The following is a 12,328-nucleotide window of genomic DNA, read 5'->3' as shown; positions in this document are numbered from 1 at the left end:
CAAGTCCACATCAACCGTCCAAAGAGCAACCCACCCAGACCCATTCCCCTACATTTACCCCTCCACCTAATACTACAGGCAATTAAGCATGGCCAATTCACCCAACCTGCACATCTTTGGACTATGGGAGGAAACCAGAGCACCTGGAGGAATCCCACGCAGACACGGCGAAAACGTGCAAATTCCTCACAGACAGTTGCCCGAGGCGGCAATTGAACCTGGTTTTCTGGCACTGTGAGGCAGCAGTGCTAACCACTGTGCCACCGTGCCGCCCCGAAGGTATCAAATTGGCAAGAATCGCAGATAACAGGAAGCAGAGAGCACGCTTAAATTGACCTTTTATAGGTTAGCAAGATGTAGTGAGTGGTTTGCCATAGGAATTGATGGGAGCTTAGCCATTTACAATTTACATAAACATAAGAATGTAAGAACTAGGAGCAGGAGAAGGTAAGTCCCTCAAGCCTGTTCCACTATTAAATACAATCATTGCTGCTCTCATCTCAGCCTCAACTCCACTTGCATCCCTACGCTCCATTACCCTTCAACCCATTACTAATTTAAAAATCTGTCTATCTTCTCAAATCTATTCGGTCCACCTCTGCGCTCTGGGGTAGTGAATTCCACAGATTCAAGCCTTTGAGAGACATAATTCCTCCTCACCTCTGTTTTAAGTCTGTTATCCCTGATGCTAAAACCATGAGTTTTTGTTCTAGACAGCCCCACACAAAGAAACATCTGCTCTACATCTACTGCGTCAATCTCCTTTAACATCTTATACATCACATATAAGTCTCCTCTCATTCATCTAAACTCCAGAGAGTATAGCCCTAAACTCCTCAATCTCTGTTTATAAGACAAAGCCCTCATCTCTGGAATCAATCTTGTGAACCTACTTGATTTCGATGAAGGAATAGAAGGTTTGTTTGCCAAATTTACTGATACACAATGATCAGAAGGCAAGGACGCTATGAAGCAGACAAAAGGATGCTATAAATAAGTGGAATGACTGTGCAGATATGTGGCAAATAGAGTAGAGTGTGAGAAAATGTGAAAATATCCATTTTGGCAGTAAGAATAAAAGTGAGTATATTATGTAAATTGTGAGAGACTGCAGAACCCCAAGATACAGAGAGATCTTGGTGTACTCATGTATGATTCACAATAGATTAGTATGCAGGCACAGCATTAAGAAAGGCAGTAGAATGCAAACTTTGAAGACAAACGTATGGTGGTTATGCTTTAATTATACTCCAGGGGATTGATGAGACCATATCTGCGGTACTGAGTACAGTGTTGGCCACCTTATTTCAGGGAGAAAGTAAAGATATTGGATGAAGTTCAGAGGAGCAGCTTTCCAAACTAATGCCTAGAATGAGAGGGTTATCTTATGAGAAAAGGCTGGACTGGCTAGCTGGAGTTTAGAAATGTAGAGGTGTTTGACTGAAACAGTAGATCCTCAGCAGGGTAGATGAGGAGAAGATGTTTCCTCTAATGCGGAATCTAGAACTAAGGGTCACTGATTAAATGTAAGGGGTTACACATTTAAATCAGAGATTAAAGCAAGGGGCTGAAAGGTATCGAAAGTAGTCAGGAATTGAGATTTGGGGTTTACAATTAAATGAACTTTTGAATGTCAGTGTAGACTCAAAAGCTCAAAAACTCAAAAGTAAATTTGTGCTGCTAACTTGTATGCTTGCATATGTCAGCAAGTCGTCTCATGAGGAAAAATTTGACAAACTGGTCATGTTTCCATTGGAGATTAGAAGAGTGACTTAATTGAGGCATTTAAGATCCTGAATCATCCTGATAAGGTGGATGTGGATGAATCAAGAATAAGGGTTTTTTTTATAATTAGGGTTGATCTTTCAGGACAGAAATTAGGAGTTTTTTTCCACACAGACATTGTGCAATTTTGGAATTCTCTGCCTCAGAAGGCAGAATTTTTATGGCAGAGGTAGATAGATTCTTGTTAGCCAAAGGAATCAAAGGTTATTGAGGGTACATGGGAATGTGGAAAACAAAACTCAAACAGAAAAATTTGTGATTCTATTGAATGACAGAGCAGACTTGAGTGCCCGAGCAGAGTCCTTCTGCTTTAAGTTGTATGTTGGTAAATCTTTGCTGAATCAAATAGTAGAAGGAATTAAAACATTGGCAAAGGTTTTTTTAAATATAAAGACTTGGGTAATCAGAAATTTGAAAAAATGCTGGAAAATCTCAGCAGGTCTGGCAGCATCTGTAAGGAGAGAAAAGAGCTGACGTTTCGAGTCTAACCGACCCTTTGTCAAAGCTTTGTCAGCTTTGTCGAAATGTCAGCTCTTTTCTCTCCTCACAGTTGCTGCCAGACCTGCTGTGATTTTCCAGCATTTTCGCTTTTGATTTCAGATTCCAGCATCCACAGTAATTTGCTTTTAATCAGAAATTTGAGGCTGAGCTGAAATGTGGAAATATCATAGATAAATCTTATCAAAGCAAAATCCCAATTCTAGTCAAAACCTGGAACTGAGATTTTGTAAAGTAAATTGAGCAAAAATGTTTACATTATCAAAATAATTTTTTTTCAAAAATCTTTTACTAACTCAGAAACATCCAAACATCAAAAGATAAATACCGATGAGAGGGTCAATCAGCTAATCTTAGTTCAACCATCTCATAAGAAAACATCTACAATCAGTTTATAGCATACAGCTCACATTAATTATTTATTTTTTTCCCCTTCATTACCTTACAACTGAGAGAATAAAATAAGTCATTGAATCTTTCATATTACATCATATTCTGGATTTACGCACAACATTGCTTTTCTTTTACATTCTTTTCCTTTTTTTCAGTAATAAGCAAATAAAGTTGTATTGAGCAATAAATGACTGTCTGGGGCTCAGTGACTAGCCTTGATCTTCCTTTCTTTCAATCTGTTCCACTTCCTAATTCAATCAACAAAACAACTTTGCGATTTCTAGAGATATTCTCATAGAACTATAACTTCAATAGATTTTCTGTCTATTAAACGTCAATGAATGAAACTAAAGCAGTTTATGTTCTGCTGAAAAAAAACTGTTAGATGAAAACTTTTAACAAAGTGTCTTAGATTCTATCTATCTAACAGTTAAAAATGCAGATTTACTTTGCAAGTAATAACATTAAACATCAGGAAAAATAATATAATAGCAATATATTCAAAGGCATGGTCAATTATGGATCCTATGCTATAATTTTCTTCAATGGATATACTCAAGTGTACTGCAGTCCATATTATTGACAAATACTACTTTTAACGATAATAAATGTATTACCAAAATGAGGAAACTACAGCACACATTAAGAAACTTACAAAACAGAAAACACACTAAAAGGAAATACTGTTCATCCATTATATTCTGCTGTAAGACATGTTCTAGCTCATTGTCTCACATGAGATTTTTACACTCATTACTAGAGAAGAATTTTCTCATTGTCTTCTTCATGGCCTTTTTCATGTTTGGGTTATTTTTTTCTCAGTTGATCTGCAAGGTTGGCTGAAGAATCCCATCTACCCTTTAATACAGTTGGGTCACCTGCACGAACATGTCTGTTGAGTCTCAATCCGGCATTCCGAGCTAGCGCTCAGATCCCTGTTTTCAAGAACTCGTTGGAGTAGGACCAAAATCCAACTCTTATGACTCAGAGGTAAGATTGCTATCAATCTAACACCATTTGGATATAAGTATCCCAGAAGATGTCTTCTTCATATTTGAGCACATATTCAAATCTCCACTACTTGGAGTACCAGAGTGGGGTTCAAATCCATCATTTCCTGACTCAACAGTGAGACTGATAACACATAGCCAAGTGCTCATTCTGGAGCTGCTAAAATAGTTACAAATAATCAGCATTAACTGTATAGGTAATCTTAGTAGGTAACCTAGGGCCAAAATGCCTTAGAATCTCTGTCAGAGAAAGTGAAAACTGCAGATGCTGGTGATCAGAGTGTGGTGCTGTAAAAGCACAGCCAGTCAGGCAGCATCCAAGGAGCAGGAGAATCGATGTTTTGGGCATAAGCCCTTCATCAGGAATGAAAGGCTCATTCCTGATGAAGGGCTTATGTCCGAAATGTCCATTCTCCTACTCCTCGGATGCTGCCTGACCTGCTGTGATTTTCCAGCACCACACTCTCAACTTAGAATCTTGGTCAACCTTGCACAAAATTCTGAGAGACAGAGGCCCAATTGGGCCAGGTTGGCACTGGTTTTAGGAGTTTCCAATTGTCTTTGCCCACTTTATCTGGGGAGATCTGTACACTGAATGAGTTGAGGAATCTCTAAATCAGCACATGCGAATCCCCACTCTTGCTGCAAAGCAGGATAGCAGCCTAGACACACTTCAAGAAAAGAATTCTCTTTTAAATTCTTAATGGTTGCCCACCATGTAAAGAGCTGAAGAATTCATGGGTGGGATCAAATAAATCGTCCACTCTGATGGTGGGTATTGGAAATGTGTCCAAAGTTTTGCATATGCCCATCTGTTTTGTACAAATGAGATGCCCTCATTATTCTTTCAAAACCTTTATCAGAACAAAAATATCTATGTTCAAACCAAATTATTGCAAGACCAGGAGGTCTTCTGTTGCAATGGGTGATTGCTACTCCTGTGCTGGATCTCCAAGTACAAGGCCTACTCCAGGACTTGATAAGCAAGGATGGTGTGTTCACAATGGGTTAACTATCAATTTGTAAGGCTTTCTAATATGCCCCAGTGACAGACAGCAATACCAGTGGAGATTTCTTAGCAGACATATGGATGGAAAGAAAATTGGAACTTCTACCATCACTATTCACAGCTGCAGACCATGGCATGCATGTAAAGTGTACGTTCCCAGAGAAACTCAGACTCCTCGGGGGACCAGTTTAGTCAGTTGACTGGGTGACTGTTATGGATCAGATTTATACAACAGCATGGGGTTAAGCAAAATAAATTCTATTAAGTTTCTCAAACATTATTTTTCTTAATCAAATCCATGCAAGTTGGCTTTGCTTAATCCATATTGCTGCTTAACCCATATTACTTACAGGTAAATAAGACATACATGAAATCCCAAAAGCATTTTAAGTTGCTCACAAATAGGTGGGTATCCCATCAGGTAAAGTTGTTGAAAAGGCAGCAAAATAATTGAAATAATATGACAAAAAGTCTTCTTTCCTGAGGCCAGAAAGAGCTATTGTTTAAGTCTCTGTTGTGACCACATCTCCACTGATGCAGTCTGTAAAACCACAGACTTCTTACCACCTGTAGCCTACCTTGTTGCTGCTACGTTGGTGTCAGATTTAGACTCTGGTACACCGTCTCTTTGTCTTCCCCTGCTGGCTACCTGCTCAAAATAGATTGTCTGGCAAAGTTCAAATGGAGCCCAACATTTAAAATCTGCTGCACATCAAACTCAAACTCAAAGGGTTCCTACCAAGAGTTAAAACTTATCAAAATTTGCTTGTACTGACTGCAGACTAATTCACCTATAAATTACCAAGTCTTTACTCATCTCTATAATTTAATAGGCATGTTACATTTTCTTTTCTGAGGATTGAAAAATGGCAGCTCAAACCTCCGCTATTTCCTTTCTGACTAGCTTCTATTTTGTAACCAGTTACACTTTTGCCTTTAAATTTGTTAATGGGATGAAGTCTCACTCTAGACTGACTCTTCAGTGTAGTTCTAAGCAAGTGTGGCTTTGTGAGAACTATTGTATACTGAAGAAAACATCACCCTCTCTGCCTATTTCTTGAATTTATGTGGATGTGGAACATTCATTGCAATGTTTAAAGAAGAACAATGAGATCACTTGGTTTCCTGGAAAGAACTCCTGCCTCTACCAACATGACCAAAAACAGATAAATTGGTCATTAATCTCATTGTTGTTTGTGGAATCCTGCAGACTGCATACTGAATGCTATATTTGCTTACAGAACAACAATCATTGTATTTCAAAATAATTCAGTGTGACGCTTCTAAGAGCCATGATAAAGCACTATACAAATACAAACATTTTTTTCACATTTTTCAAAATGTCTAGCAATGAACATGCTATCACTTCTCCCCAAATTGAGATAAGTCACCAAGGACCTGAACAGAATTTTGTGGAATATTACTGAATTATTGCAAATAATTTTGCATTATGTTTAAAATGTTATGACATTTGCTAAAGAAGTAAATTGTTGCCACAAATTCTTGCAAGGTCTATGGGCTTTGGATTTGTAAGTCTATTTGTAATTGGCATTTTTTCCCTATAGCTCCCACTGTCTTGCAAATGCCTGGAAATGGCAAAAAAAAATTATAATAGATAATACAACCGTAATTTTGCATATGAAAAATTGTGTTTATCATTATAACTGGGATTCATGTACTAAAATGTTATAAACACTAATGCAATTCTCTTTACATTGCTGTATTTTATTACGAACAATACTATTATCTGTAGGAAACATAGGGAAGATACATGGAGTACAAGACACCATCATAGGTGCTCAGTTTGTCTCCAGCTCAGACAGGAAAGCTGATCATTTCTGTTAACTGTAATTATACAACTGTCAGTGAAATGGCTTTGGGCAATCTCAATCTAGTTTTCAATCAGCCTGAGTAGACCAAACAAATTTGCATTTAATTTGCCGTGAATTGACATCAGGCTTGACAGTCCCGCTCAGAGAGACTTTCATGGGGACAATTGGTATAGAACATGGAATGCAACATAACAATGTACTCTTTTCAGAGTCAGACATGTTAAAAAAATTTTCTTAACTATTTTGTGCTCACAATGCTTTCATCATAGCTTAATGACCCACTCTAGTATTTACATTTAGTAAAAGTATTTATATCTTCTTCTAGAATGTTGTCACAACTTTTCTGAAATAGAATCCAGATTTTCCCTATTCGAGTCATAGACCCATACAGCTTGGAGACAGACCCTTCGGTCCAACTCGTCCATTCTGACCAGATATCCTAAATTAATCTAGTCCCATTTGCCAACACTTGGCCCATATCCCTCTAAACCTTTCCTATTCATACATCCATCCAGATGCCTTTTAAATGTTGCAATTGTACCAGCCTCCATCATTCCTCTGGCAGCTCTATTGTTGGGGCAAAATAAAGAAGGTTTTAGATTACATGTGGTCTTTGTAACAAATGGCCTGCTAATGACTTGGATCAATCTTACATACTGCAAAGGCTATGGACCCTGACAACATCCAGCAATGGCACAGAAGCTTGATGCACAAAACTAACTGTGTCCCTAACCAAACTAATGTAGTATGGGTAAAACACTGGGATCCATAGGTCAGAGATTTGGAATTCTATGGTAAATCATCTCCTGTCTCATCAAAGGCTATACGGCACAAATCTGAAGTGCTACAGAATACTCTCTACTTGCCTAGAAAATTGCAACTTCTAGAACAGTCAAGATGGCTGCCACAGTCCTGGACAAAGCAATGTTTGACCAGGACCCCGCCCATTAAGTTAAATATTCACTTCTACCAAATTGTTCATAGTGGCAGCAGTGTGCTGTACGGAAGATGCACTATAGTAACTCACCAGAGCTCCATTGATGACAACTTCCAAAGTCATGATCTTTACTATCTGGGAAGGTAAGGAAGCAGATGCAAGAAAACATTACTGCTGGTAAATTAATATTGTGATGTACAGGACACTGATGAAGCCACTTTTAAAATATTGCGTACAATTGTGGTTTCCCTGCTATAGGAAAAATGTTGAAAAACCTGACAGAGTTCAGAAAAGATTTACAAAGGTATTGCCAGGCTTGGAGGGTTTGAGCTATAGTGAGAGGTTGAATAGGCTGGGGCTATTTTCCCTAAAGCATCAGAGGCTGAGGGGTCATCTTATAGAGGATTATAAAATCATGAAGGGCATTGGATGGATTGAATAGCCAAGGTCTTTTTCCCAGTGTAGGGGTGACTAAAACCAGAGGATATAGGTTTAAGGTGAGAGGGACAAGCTTTAAAATGGACCACGCAGAGGGCAGGATGTGTATGGAATGTGGTAGTGGAGGAAGCTACAATTACAACATTTAAAAGGATCTGGATAGGTGCATTTATAGGAAGGATTTAGAGGGATACAGGCCAAATACTGGCAAATGGGACTAGATTGGTTTAGAATATCAGGTTGGCCCAGAGGAGTTGGACCAAAGGGCCTATTTCTGTGCTGTATAACTGTATGACTCATTCCAAGCTGCATTTGACATAGAACGGAATCACTATTCTTTCATTGGCCTTTCACTCTCTTCCCAGCAGTACAGTGGATTTACCTGCATGAAGTGAGAAAAACAGTTCAAGAAAGTGGCTCATCATCAACTTTGCAAGATCAATTCTGGCAATTATAGATGAGAAACAAATTCTAGCAAGCCAGCAATGTTCACATCCCATTAAAACATGAAAAAATAATGATAAAAATCCACAACTTCATTTTGTTGAACTTTAATTAGTGCAAAAATACTGATAGCACAAACTTGAAAGTAGCAAATCAAAAACCATCCTGAAAACTGAACAGGAATAAGAAAACAACCCTAGCTTTTCAACACTATAATCACAGTTTCAATTGAGTATTAAGAGTACAACAAAATACAAAACAAGGAAAGAACTCTCAACCTATTTTGTGCAGCATTTCCACAGTCCATATAAAGTATATCAGATGTTCATATCTCAAACATTCTAGCTTATTTTGAAGTAAATTATGTAGAAGCATAATGAAAGAGCCCTGATCCATTTTGCGAAGAGAATTCAAAATGACATAATTGATTTTTTTCAAGATTGTGGAGATAATTGCAACTTGATACTGCCAAACAATTCAATAGTCGTAAAGATATTTTAAAAACATTCAATTTACAATGCAAGAAAATACTCACCCAACTTCACAAGTCTTGTTTGAACTTTGTAACTTTGAAACTCTAACAGTATAGGTTAATTAGGTAGCTGTATCTGCATTATCAAAGCACTTTAAACAACTGGATTACAAAAACATTTCCAGCAAAGATTAAAGGTTTTTTTTTCTTTGAAAGTAAAATTATAGACAGATATTAACAGTTAGTTAATACCAATGCCCTTTTATTGCATCCATCATCCAAAATGTTAATATTAGCCTTGTCAGGAATCAAAATAATATTGGACTTGTTGAATTTTCACTACTAATGCAAGCAATATATCATTGGATTTTATTCCAGATGTGCTTTCCCATTGGACAGCTTTTGGGGTAGCATCAGTTCCTAGTACTCTAAGGAATAACATGAATGTCTGTCTTGATGGCCATCAGTGACACCTGAATTCCAGAAAGCACAATGAGACAGATTGTGATGGAGAGAGAGAGCTGGTAGTACATCCATTAGTTAGACTAATAATTGCACATTTAGCCCAGATTTATATCAAGATAGAGCACATCCCACTGTGCTGGAAGAAGTCACGCATTGCAAGATCAACCTCCTAAGCTGTCATCTCTCATTTCCCTGGGGCAGAGATTGGATCGGGTTGTATTTCACGCACATGTTGCCATTTAAATAACCAGCTGCCTCCACTATTTGGGATTTTGGACTCCCTGGCATTTGAACCTTTGAGTGTGGAGAGTTAACCAGGTAGCAGCAGATCTGTTCTCAAGGAATTCCTTTTGGAGTAGTAAAGTACCCATGCAGATATGGTCCCATGACATTTTGATGGTGGACATCAGGGACAAAGGAGGGTCAGGGGCAAGTACCTTTGAAGACTGTTAGCTGTGGAGAAACTTGGGTGGAAATGATTCATAAATTCTTTGGATCGTCCAACTTCTGAACAAGTATCAATCTGTCAAGGAGTGTCCACAAATACAAAACTGAGTCATGAGCTCTATGGAGAGTAAGGGGGTGTGAGAGATGATGTTGAGGCAGTGTTATGTTCTCCCCTTTTGAATCAGCTGCTAGGACATATTTAGTGGAGGTAAGACATCTTTGGTCGAGTGAAGATACCCTTTGGATTCATGATAAAGCATGCTCGTGTTAAAATTTTCATACATTCACTGTGACTGGCAAAGTTGTTAAGGGACTTATGTTAACAAATGGGACTAGATTAGGTTAGGATATTTGGTTGGCATGGATGAGTTGGGCTGAAGGGTCTGTTTCCATGCTGTACATCTCTATGACTATATGACTCTGAACTGTCACAAAGATGTGTGGAGTTAAAATCATGCAAGGTATTTCAGAACGCCTGGCCATATATAACCATTATAAGATTTGTGCTGTGTGACTGATTTTCACAATAGGGTACTTATTGACAGACAGCTCTGACCACTTATTGAATGGAAATGTTTGTTCACAGAAGTTATGAAGCACTTGTGTGTAGAGTCAATTTACATAAAGGAACGGTTAAACCAATTTCAATGTTCGGGTGATTTGTGTATCAATGACAGTGTGTTCTTTTCAATAGTGAATGGTAACTTTGTTTTCTGTCAAATTGCCTCATGATTGATGCCTAATTCCGATAATAGCTGAGTTAGCATGGAGATGGAAGGGCATAGGGAAGTGGGAAGGTATTATGATTCAGTATAGACGTGATAGAGGGCTATGGGGACAATTGTGCATATAGTTGAGAAGAGCTCTTAGACATGAATAGACTGCATTGCAGGTATGAAAACCTGTGGAATTTCCCAAATGGGCACAGTGTGACATTACAGGATATAAGGAGCCAGGCGAGGTGAATAGGTTAGCATAGCAGTATGAAGGGCCAGTGCGATGGGCACAGAAGCACAGGTTGGTATGAATGGGACTAGAGAGTAAAGGATGAGAGCAAGATGGAAGTTTGCTGGTTTTACCTTTATCTTTAATCTTTGAGTAAAGTGTCAAAAGTCCCCAGGCAGGCTCTATGCACTGGTCATTTTGGGAACTGGCAAGTTCTTAGACTCTTCCTGGGATACCCAGTCTGAATCCCAATCCAGTAACCCCTCACCCACACTGGACTGAATCTAAAGCATAGGCATGAATTTCTCATGAATAGGCACCCTCAACTCAGGAATGCAAATTGGGGCCTTAGTGTTTAAATTATTCTGCCCACAAAGTCACTGGAAGTGTAAGCTGGTAACAGTGCAGCAAGGGTAACAGGATCATTGATAACCCTAGTGATCAACAGAACAGATATCATCTTAAACAATGAGATTAAAGGATTAAGAAACAAAATTAGAAAGTATTGAGAAGAAGTGTTTAATAGAGTGGTGAATTCAATGTCAAATCAGGTACAGAAGGAGAAATAAGGAGAGAAAAGGTGAAAAGTAGAATTTTAAAAATCATTTTTCTTTTTTCATGTTTAAAACCTCCTAAATCATTTCACAACCAGAAGAAACTAGGTTCCACACTCATGATTGTTTACTTTCTGGCTAAGAGAGTTGATTGGCAGTGATTAGCAATTATTGTATCATTAAAAAGTTAATTACATTGATAAATGGCATGCTTGACTTTCTGAGCAATTAATTTGGAAACACAACCATTTCGTGAAAATCACGTGGACATTAAATGTGGGATCTTGTTTCAATAGGCAAGCTGCAGAAATGAGCTAGAAACTTGTGGTGATTCACAACTAACGTGGTATTTTCACTCTGCTTGAAGCTGCTGGTTGATATGAGGATGAATAAGTTGTATTTCATTCAGATACGTTTTGTTTAGCCAGCATGTGCTATTCTGCATTGCATATTCAACTTGTTGAATATTTCAATAGTTCTAAGACCCCATGTTAATGTTATGGCTCATATGTCAGAACAGTGCTTAAAACAACAAATATGAATGTGAAAATATCAACATTTCTTGCAGTTCCCCATTTATGTGGAGACAATAATTATTAAAATAAGAAATATATTTCAAATCAATGCCTGCAAAGATAAAGTGCCATCCCTCCCCCAAAAAATAGTCAGTTATAAAAACACACATTACTCTTTTTAAGTAGAAAATATACTGCAAACAAAGACATGGAAAATGTCACAGTCATCACAGTATATGATGAATGTTTCTAAATGACCAGAACTCATTGTTGGCAAACTATCTGTTCAGTCTCATGCAGAAATTCAAAACATGTATTGTAAAGGCCTGTATCAAAAGTAGACTGATATATTCAGTCCAAAAGGAGTTAAAGAGGCTCCAAAAATGGGTTTAACTATATATTATATTATTAATCATTTATTTCTAATATAGCTGAAGTAGTATGATTTCCATATTCTTAATGTTGTGTCATGTCACTTTTATAAGACAATGTTTTGATGAGAATGTCAAAAACTTTGTCATTAAAAGGTCATTCTTGTCATTAGAGTGTGATGTCAAATTCAACAACACTCAAGATATTTCATA

General features: G+C 37.8%; 1 protein-coding gene across 2 annotated transcripts in view; it reads right to left on the bottom strand.

Moving 5' to 3' along the window:
• prdm6 (PR domain containing 6) overlaps nucleotides 1–12,328 on the bottom strand; it is a 208,865-nt gene that overhangs the window by 189,169 nt on the left and 7,368 nt on the right. The gene's annotated exons all lie outside the window — the stretch shown is intronic.

This window comes from Hemiscyllium ocellatum, chromosome 2, assembly GCF_020745735.1.
Source record: "Hemiscyllium ocellatum isolate sHemOce1 chromosome 2, sHemOce1.pat.X.cur, whole genome shotgun sequence".
In the NCBI taxonomy this organism is placed as follows: domain Eukaryota; kingdom Metazoa; phylum Chordata; class Chondrichthyes; order Orectolobiformes; family Hemiscylliidae; genus Hemiscyllium; species Hemiscyllium ocellatum.
Note: the sequence above shows the minus strand (reverse complement) of the source record. Positions and strands in the feature narration are given on the sequence as shown.